Source organism: Vespa mandarinia, chromosome 15 (assembly GCF_050613455.1).
Source record: "Vespa mandarinia isolate Hongniang chromosome 15, ASM5061345v1, whole genome shotgun sequence".
Classification (NCBI taxonomy): Eukaryota; Metazoa; Arthropoda; class Insecta; order Hymenoptera; family Vespidae; genus Vespa; species Vespa mandarinia.
Genome location: NC_140824.1, coordinates 1260001 through 1270000, shown reverse-complemented (window position 1 = coordinate 1270000; position 10000 = coordinate 1260001). Strand labels below are relative to the sequence as shown.

Below are 10000 nucleotides of genomic sequence, written 5' to 3'. Positions count from 1 at the left end.
ACGACGACCATTTTCGTGATTTACGCAAAGTAATCTCATTACGGGTCGCGTCGCTCGTTAACGTCTCGTCGAGCGTTCGTTCCTCTTTGCATCCGACAGAAAGAGAAAGAAAGAAAGAGTCAGCGAGCGAGAGAGAGAGAGAGAGAGAGAGAGAGAGAGAGAGAGAGGAATAAAAAGAGAGAGAGGAGAGAAAGAAAGAGCATCCGAGTGACGTGTTATAGCAATGGCATATCCAATGGATAGATCGATGAATTCTTTCGATAATGCTTTCCGATGATTCGTGTTTATCTTTGTAAATATAATTTTTTTTTTCGTCATTGTAGTAAGTTTCATTGCAGATTAATGAAAATGAATTTACGTAGATACATTTACGTGTCTAAATTATATACTACACGCATATATATACATATATATATATATATATAGTATATAAGAATTACATTAATATAACACATTAAATCTATCATGTGTGTGTGTGTGTGTGTGTGTGTGTATATATGCATATATATATATATATGTATAAAATATGTAGCTATATTATTTTTGATAATTAAGCGTCGGCATATTTAAAAAATGAAAGAAAGGAGGAACGTTTGAAGAGAGGGGAGGGGGAAGGAAAGAGAAAAAAGAAAAAGGAGAGAAGAAGACCTACCGAATGATTTTTCGTCCGATAATGTATCGCTCGATCGAGATGGTGATAAATAACAAAAGTTAAAGTGCTTACCTGTGACCGGGCGAGAAGACGATTTTCCTCTTTTGATTTGCGACGTTCCTTTAAACGACGACAACGTCGTCGTCGTCGTCGTCGTCTCTTACGATCCACCGAAGGAGAGGCTCGTATTTTATCATCGTTGAGGAAAGTTCGCGCGGCCACGTGAAAATTCAGGTGGCCGACATTGAGGTTTATGAAAAGAACGGAGGAAGAAAATGAAAAGAAATGTAAAGAAAAGAGAGAAAAATAAATATAATAAAAAAAAAAAAAGAAAAAAAAAGAAAAAGAAAAAAGAAGAGAAAGGAGGAAAGACGCACAAAGAAATAAAAAAAACAAATGAATGAGTGAATGATTGAATGAATGAATGAATAAATAAATAAATAAATACAAAGTAATGATGATAATAATTAAAAAAAAAAGAGAAGAAATGAAAAGAAAAAATGAAGAAAAAGATAAGGACGGATCCTGTTTTATTGTTGAGTCCGTATCGTATTCGAACGTAATGTTCTGTATGAGAAAACAAAGTGAAAGGTGTTCGCCTTCTTCTTCTTCTTTTTCCTCCTCCTCCTCTTCTTTCTCCTCTTCTTCTTCTTCTTCTTCTTCTTCTTCTCACTGTCATCACTGTGTTCTCTCTTTCTCTCTCTCTCTCTCTCTCTCTCTCTCTCTCTCTCTCTCTCACTATTTCTCTTCTCTCTTTCGTTTTCAATGTCTTATCTTACAACGATATCTCGCTCGCCGATCAGCATCACCATCGTCGTCATCATCATCATCATCAGCATCATCATCATCATCATCATCATTATCATCATCATCGGTGAAGTCTCCGCGCGATTATATGGCCTATGAATCATGAAACGAGAATGTAGCCACGTTTAAAAGCTCGCGAGAGTTAATTGAAACTTTTATTCGTAATTATGGCCAAACTTCGTGTACACGGACTCGATTTACCTTGTATTTTCTTCGTAAATACATACGTCATCTTCGATATAACTCACCTGTAATTAACGAGTATTCTATCCAAAAAGTACATTTTTTTTCTCTTTTTTCTTTTCTATTCGATCATCAGACATTGTACCTCCTTCCTTTTTTTCTTTTGTTTTGATGTTTTTGGAGTAACATATAACTTATAAAAAATCAAGTAGAAAGAGAGAGAGAGAGAGAGAGAGAGAGAATATACATGACATCTAATTAACGTTCCCAACGAGTTTCAAGTTATTATAAGGATTTCGCACTTTGACCGATCACCACGGTCGAAGGTGAGAGTGAGACTGCTTCGATGTTATATACAGGGTGTTACTTAATATACAATTTTAGATCTCGTAAACGTAATGGGGGGGGAGGGGTGGGAGGAGAAACTTTAATGACAGTACGTAGATATAATCTCGAGCTTACCTTTCGATAGAATCAATCGTTAATAATTAATCGGCTCTCCCTTTCCCAAATTATTGATTTATTTAAATTATCTTCCGAGCAATATAAATCCATTATTAACTATAATCCTTATTAACTTTTAATTCAGAAACACCCTGTATATCGATGCAACTGCTTGCAGTTAAGGTTCGCTGAAAGAGAGAAAGATATATATATATAGATATGTAGAGAATATATAATATATATACACATATACATATATAAAGAATATATAAGATACATATATATATATATATATACACATAAAGAAAGACGGAAGATAGACGCAACCCTTTCGATGAGGTCTTCATCGGCACCGGTACGACATTGAGGAATATTCTCTGTTGTGTTCGAAGGTAGGAAGGGTTCGCCAAGCTAATCGGTTCTACACTCGTTATTACGAACGAGCCAAAACTCGCACTCTCTTATTGTAAAACGCGTGCGTGAAACGTTAGAGAAAGAAAGAAAGAGAGAGAGAGAGAGAGAGAGAGAGAGAGAGAAAGAGAGAGAGAAAACGATAGAGGAGTCTTCATTAGCATACGCGTATACACATCGACCGTCTCGTCATTAGCTCACGCGCGATTAATAATCGTGTCCTGGGGTTAAGAATCGACGGTTACCTCTTTATAACCATGCGCACGTTCACGCTCACGCAAAGAAAGAGAGGGAGCGAGAACGCGAGCTCGTTTCGTTCTGCTAATTAGATCGTTGAGTCTTAAAGCGCGTGTAAGCGCTATACTCGCTTGCTAATATTTCAATTATGTTGGGAGAATAGCGTTCTAGAACGGTGATAATTAATAACTCCGTTCGAATGCGAAGTAAAAAGGATTTTCTTTTTTTCCTTTCTTGTTTCCTCCTTTCGTTTTTCTTTTTTTCTTTTTTCTTTTTTTACTTTTTCTGTTTTTTTTTCTTTTTTTTTTGTTCTTTTCTTTCTTCTCTCTCTCTTTTTTTTTCTTCTCTCCTTTATGCTCATAGATTAATAATAATAATTAACTTTGATAGATTACGCGTTAACGATTGAAAATATTAATTGTTAGATATTGCAATGTAATCGCTTTGATATTATATGTGTATAATAATTAATATCAAAACAATATATATTATCGATATGAATGATGACACGTGATGATTTTTTTACATTATGAAATAAAAGGATCTTCTTTTCTTTTCTTCTCTTCTTCTCTTTTTTCTTTTTTTTTGCTCCCTTTCAAATCTCTCTCTTTAGCTTATATTTGTAATAAAGAATTAACTTGGATAAATGTGGATATCGATGTGGATTACGATGACATATTTTTACATTGCGAAGTAAAATGATTTTTCCCTTTTCTTTTTTATTCGTTCCTTTTTTTTATCATTTTTTCTTTTTTTCTTCCTCCTTTTCTTCTTTCTTAAAATAATAAATATTAAATATCACGCAATGTAATGTAATCGCTGATTACTATATAATAATTAATTATACTGTATAATAATTAATTTTTTTAACTCTAAATTATTCGAGAATTCTTAATTGAAATTTATCGTTTATTTATTTATTATTTATTATTATACAATTAAATAAATTAAAAGATCATAAAACGGACGAATTATTCTTCTTTCAAATTAACAAATAAATAATAAAAATAGATGTATCGTTAATAAGTACTATCGTATTAATTCGATTTATCTAAGAAAAGTTTAAAAATGTATGAGAAAGGAAAGAAAAATTTATAAAAGATATAAAAACGTATAAACAAAAAAAAAAGTGAATATCATCGTCTATCGTTATTGTTGCTTATTGTTTTTATTAAAACGTAGATAAAGTAATATGATTTATAATAAATTATTTAATTAGAATTAGAAATTTGTAATGATACGGATCGATGTATAAAACTTACGTGTGTACTCCTTGAACGATACTCGTAGACTGGCCTACGTACGTACTAACATCGTACTTTAGTACTTTTATGTTTGTTTTCGTTTCACGTATTTACGTGATATCGATCGATCTTCATTGTTTCTCGGAAATACCGTATAAGAAAAACCTAGATAAATTCTTGGAAATATTTTGACATTCAAAAGTTAAAAGTTCATGGAAGAATGTCGTGTTGATTTTCTGAACGCGTCTCCTCATTCAATACGACGCTTAAATGGAGAGAGTGATACACACATAAAAATACAATGTCACGCAGATCACGTACATGTTTACGTATATATATATATATATATATATATATATATATATATACATATATATATTATAGATATATTAACGTAGACATGTAAAATTGAAACAAACTCATTCGTATTATCTCATAAATATCTCTTGAATGAAACATCGTATAAATATGTGAAATGAAAAATGAATCGTTTTAAAAGGAAATAATTACTTTACAAGAATCAGGATAAAAGGAATAACTTTACGAGGATCTATCCTCGTTTCAATATTTTTTCAAATATTATACACACACACACACACACATGTATATATATATATATATAAAATTACAAGATATTATTTTATCAAAGAGATATGAACGACGAATGAAATAGTTACACATATCGTTCTTAAATCGTATCTTACGCAATTAATAATTGTTGTTCTCATTTGTTATGATGTATAGATAAGAATAATTGCTACGAATATCGTATGTTTTTTTTCTTCGTCTAATTACATTCCATAGAAAATGGATTATAAATTATTTTCTTAAAAAAGGGAAAAAAGAAACAAGCAAAAGAAAAAAAAAAAGAAAAAAGAAAACAAGAAAAGAGAAGAAAAAAAAAGCATATCAAAGATCAAAAATTTCAAATAGATAAGGAAGCATGCTGCATTTTAATTTTATATAACATCCACGTGTGCGTGTCTACGTTACCTTTTTTGTTTTTTTCATTTTCTTTTTTTTCTTCTTCCTTCCTTATCGAATTTCTACGTAATTCATCGATAGATCTCTTAGATTAAAATGAAAGTAATACTGGGATCTATGTAAGGGTTTTTGATCGATGCATGCGGCAAACGTTTATACGTTTTCGCGAAACGTTAATGTCCCTAATAAATCGTCGGTGGTATATCGCGTTCCCTTTTAACGTTAAAGATTAATGTTAAGAATATATCTCCGTTGGTGTCGCGCTTACCCAGACCGAGAAGCTTCGTCTTCCTCGTAATATCCCGTGGGATAGGAAAGTAAATCACGTCGATGGGTGAGGATCGCGTGCGAGAGCACGGTTAGGCTATCCCCGGGCGGCTTGAGCTACCGTGCATCGCTATCGGGGCCTTAATGCCCCGATTAAAGTCCTTCTGAAGTTACTAGAAAGCCTCTTTTATCGACAGTCATTGCACCAAGAGATATTAGTTTTACTATTTAAAGTATTATATACGAACCTTTTTTTTTTTTTTTTTTTTTTTTTTTGTTGACAATATATATAATATAACAATAAATATATATGTAATATAATAATAAAAATATATATAATATAATAATGAAAATTGAGAATTTTGTGTTTGTATATACGTGAAAATTATTAAAAAGTTTTCTTTTTTTATATATAAAATATTAGTACAATATTTTATATACAAATAAAGAGAAAACCACGATTTGATAATTGAACTTTTAATATTTTCAATTAAATTTATCAATTAAAATTGTATTATAAAATTATTATTGGATAGAACTGTCAGTAATATGATAAGACTCATCGTATTATCTTAACATTAAAGCGTGAATGAATCGAAGATGAATTTTAATCGAGTTTATCTCTCTCTCTCTCTCTCTTTTTTTTCCTCTTCTTCCTTTCTTCCTTTCTTTTCCCTTTTTTTCTTGTTTTTATTTCTTAAGTGTTGTATCATTCTCTCTCTCTCTCTCTCTCTCTCTCTTTTTCATCGATAGGCGGAACTTAATGTCCATTTACTAGACCGTTACGAGAAGATAGGCGCAGCATCGGCTTTATAATCGCGAACTCGTCTTGCCTTTCTCCTTCGCGAAATTGCGTTTTAATTATTAGTCATCGCATTAACCCTAGCGATCCCGTGGGCACGCACGCAGGTGCGTGTAAAAGCGCGCGCGTGCCCCTCATCGGCGTAGGCGTGAGCAAAGTTTACTTTTCAAAAATACTTACTCTTTTTTTTCTTTTCTTCTTTTTCGTTTTTTCTTTTTTTTCTTTTTTTTTTTTTTTTTTTTTTATCGCGGTTAAAGATTTCTCTCAAAGAGACGGAGCTTTCGTCGTGATTTTAAATTAAATAATCGTCAATCGTGCTGATCTTTCTTCCTCTCTCTCTCTCTCTCTCTCTCTCTCTCTCTCTCTCTCTCTCTCTCTTTCTCTTTCTCTCTCTTTCTCTTTCTCTTTCTCTCTCTCTCTCTTTCTCTCTATCCGTCTTTTTCTTTCTCTTTTCCTTTTTATATTTAACAGTTGCAGTAGGAAAGCGTGAGAATGCTCGAGAGAGTGGAAATTTCTATTTCGATGACGTCCGAAGAAAGATTTTCGCTAAGTACAATGAATTACGACTCGTTAAATTTACGATCGCTTTTTTATTGGCTTTTCGCGTTCGCCGTTTGCCGTTATACTATTGGATTGTTGGTGTTGAGAATAACGCGTAAAAGGGAGAAAGGAAAAGGTGAAAGAAAGAAAGAAAGAGAGAGAGAGAGAGAGAGAGAGAGAGAGAGAGAAAAGTGCGAATAAATTCTAAACGAAACGTTTCCGTCTAACAAGTAGTAGTCGGTCGATCGGTCTCTGTCCTATAAAAATTCTTTCAAATGTTACAACGATTTAAATTCATTTCCATTCCATTCCTTTGCTCTACTAGATACATAACATTTATATGTATATCGAAAAGTTGGATAAATCTTTGATTCTCGATTGACGAAATGAAAACACAAATTATGATTAAGATTGAGATTAGATATTACAAACTTTATAAATCCGTATAAAGTATCATCGCATGTAATTCATTCGTTACGTCATTACTATCCCCCTCTTACGCCCCCCTTCTCTCGATTAACTTCGAGATACATTAAAAGCGATTAGAAACTATTAATTAGAAAAGAGAAAAAGAAAAAGAAAAGGAAAGAAAGAGAAATATATACGAAAACGAAAGTCGGAATAAGATCTGACGACAGAAAAAAAAAAAGGAGAAAAAAACGAGCACAAAAATAAAATAAAATAAAATAAATAAATAAAAGAATATGAAAAGATTAAAGAAAAAAAATTTCGAAATGTTTCAATCATTCGATGTATATTTCGTTTGACGAAATACACACATATACACATGCACACGTGGATATACGAACAGATATATATGTATACGTCCGTTTGCCGTAATCGTTAAGAAAATTTAAAAGAACGCGGAGGAACATCGTCGTCGCAGGACTATGGTGCGGCGGGGCCGAGGTATAAAGAAGCGACCGTCCGGTTTCTTGTCGGCAATTACACGATCATTGAATCCACTAACCGTCGCCTGTCTTAAACAGGTCGCCGATAAACGCCCACGCGATTGCGAGATCTCTTCGTGCGGAGCAACGTCGTCTCCTACTTCCGAGTCACGAGCCAAGGATAACACAACACAATTACAATTAAGTATGTGAGTACGTATCTCTCTTTCTCTCTCTCTCTCTCTCTCTCTCTCTCTCTCTCTCTTGTGTATGTGTGTGTGTGTGTGCATACACCTACATAACGATACGTGAAAATGATTCTTACCTTTTCTTTTACATATCTTATCTGAACATTTACCGAGATTGCAAAGGTAGATTATCTTCAATGAAGTATAAACATAAAGATCGCTTCTAATATGTGCTTTTTCTACTTTTCTTTTCTTCTGCTTTTTTTCTTTTTTTCTTTTCTTTTCTTTTTCATAAGAAAAATTACAGACACTGTATTAGAAAGAAGGAATGAATTTTGCAATATATTTACAGCTAAATATGCAAATAAATTATATATTGTGTATCTGTATGTATGTGTGTATGTATGTGTTCCCTCTTTTAAGCATTACTTATTGAGAATGTCAATACACAGAGGAGATGATATTAATTTTTGAAGAGAAATATTAAATAATGAAATTTTTAAGAGAACGAAAAGTTGCGATGGAAATGGCAAATCGAATTGTTAAAAAGAAATACCAAAGAAGGCTCGGGAGACACCAACCATTTAAAGGGTGAAAAGAAAAGAAAAGAAAAATAAAAAGGAAAAAAAAAAAAGAAAAAAGAAGAGAGGAATCTCTACGAGTTTGGGTCACGGTGGTCCGTGTCGATGCAAATGCAAATGAGATAATGTCGGTCCATATAGAGGGCGAGTATAGTGGATCGCATTAATCAAGCTGCACACCACACTCGAAATCACTCTTTTTTATAGGATGGTCACTTTTCGTATCCTCTTGCGTTCAGTCAGAATACTGAAAGCTATTCGTTTAATTAATACTGTTTTTAACACTGTTTTACTTAAAAAGGGGACAAAAAAAAACTCATTAAGTCGATTTGGAAAATTTTAGAATTCAATGAATACGTCAAATAGCAACATATTCAATGGAAATAATTTTTAACTGTATATCATACAAGTAAGGATACAAAGAGAGATTTCATAGAAAGAGACAAAGAGATAGAGAGAAAGAGAGAGAGAGAGAGAGAGAGAGAGAGAAAGATAAATAATGTTTAGTATTTAAATGACAACAGAGCTATACGTTTCCAAGAATTTCGTTAGTAAACATCGAGATATGAATGAACATTCGTTCGTACTAATTCAAGGGTAAGGCAAAATCACTTTAGTTGAAAAGAAGATTTCGTAGCGTATACATCTACGAGAATATATCTCTTAATAATCTCTTAATTATACATTTTATTTTATAATTATTTTATCGAGGACAATTCGAAATAATAAATAATAAGTTATAATAATATTAGATCAATTACTTTATCGTTATTTATTTAATATTATAATAAGTAGTAATTTATAAAAAAAAAAGTATAGTAATTTTTATTCTTTACAGTCGATTTGTGATAAAGTTTATCTACGCAATCATCCTCGTTCGGCAGGACGCACATCGTTCAAGGATCGAGTAAAAAGTTTTGTAAGTAAATTTTCCTTAATAATTTTCATGATGTTTTGTCTTTTTTTTTTGTCTTTCTTTTTTTTCTGTTTTTTAATTATAACACAATAATTCTATCTTTGTTTTTGTTTTGCTTATAATAATTTTGCTTATAGTAAGTTGTGCTCATAGTAATGAATAAATTGAGTGTTGTATCGTTGAAATGAGAAAAAAGAAAAAAAAAAAAAAAAGAAAAAACAGAAAGAAAAATAACGAAATAGAAATAGTGTTTGTTTCTATCTCGTAATTTTAATTTGTTAATTCATTAATTTAAATTTTGTCAACTTATTAATTTAATCGTCGACTGATTAATTTAATTTTTAAGAAACGATCAATTAATATTTAGAAACACTTGTATGTACTTGCATACGATGCGGTCAATTATACGATTAGTTTTATTTTTCTTTTTTTAACAATCACATATAACTATACTTAGATATGTTTAAACGATAGAGACTCGCTAATTAAATTCAATGTTCGTTTCGTAATGTATAAAATAATTATCGCGTTTTAGAGACAGCGTATCATAGAAGATTACGAATAAACGTATACATTTCTTTTACAAAATTTCATAATATAAGATAATAATGATTTAAAAAATTGTTTAATTACGATAAATTTAATAAAAATGTTGTTTCTCGTTTCTTTTGAAATCATCGTTGGATTTTCATCAAGTCGATTTACTACGATTTCAATTTACTATATTTTCAATCTAATTCGATTAAAATTAGAATGAGAACCTATGTATCTCATTTTCAACTACTATTAAGGATCAATTTTCCTCAATTTCAACTTAGAACGCGGAGTGATTTCAGAGTAGAGATTAGAGATTG

General features: G+C 31.6%; 1 protein-coding gene and 2 long non-coding RNA genes across 4 annotated transcripts in view; 1 reads left to right on the top strand and 2 right to left on the bottom strand.

Moving 5' to 3' along the window:
* The window catches only part of LOC118444639 (uncharacterized), a 29469-nt gene extending 25454 nt beyond the window's left edge, over positions 1-4015 (bottom strand). The window contains exon 1 of one of the 2 annotated variants that reach the window (XM_035873104.2): positions 3997-4015. The gene's annotated coding sequence lies outside the window, so the exon portion shown is untranslated. Of the gene's footprint in view, positions 1-724; positions 851-3996 lie in introns of those variants that run through there. The other variant, XM_035873100.2, reaches the window with a different exon arrangement.
* The window catches only part of LOC118444642 (uncharacterized), a 232385-nt gene that overhangs the window by 19386 nt on the left and 202999 nt on the right, over positions 1-10000 (top strand). Inside the window, exon 2 of the long non-coding RNA XR_014983012.1 lies at positions 9069-9149. This is a non-coding gene — a long non-coding RNA (uncharacterized LOC118444642). The remainder of the gene's footprint in view (positions 1-9068; positions 9150-10000) is intronic.
* On the bottom strand, positions 1280-1873 carry LOC146872513 (uncharacterized). The gene is made up of 2 exons (XR_014983011.1): positions 1708-1873; positions 1280-1552 (listed from the first exon to the last, which is right to left on the bottom strand). It is a non-coding gene; the product is annotated as an uncharacterized LOC146872513 (long non-coding RNA).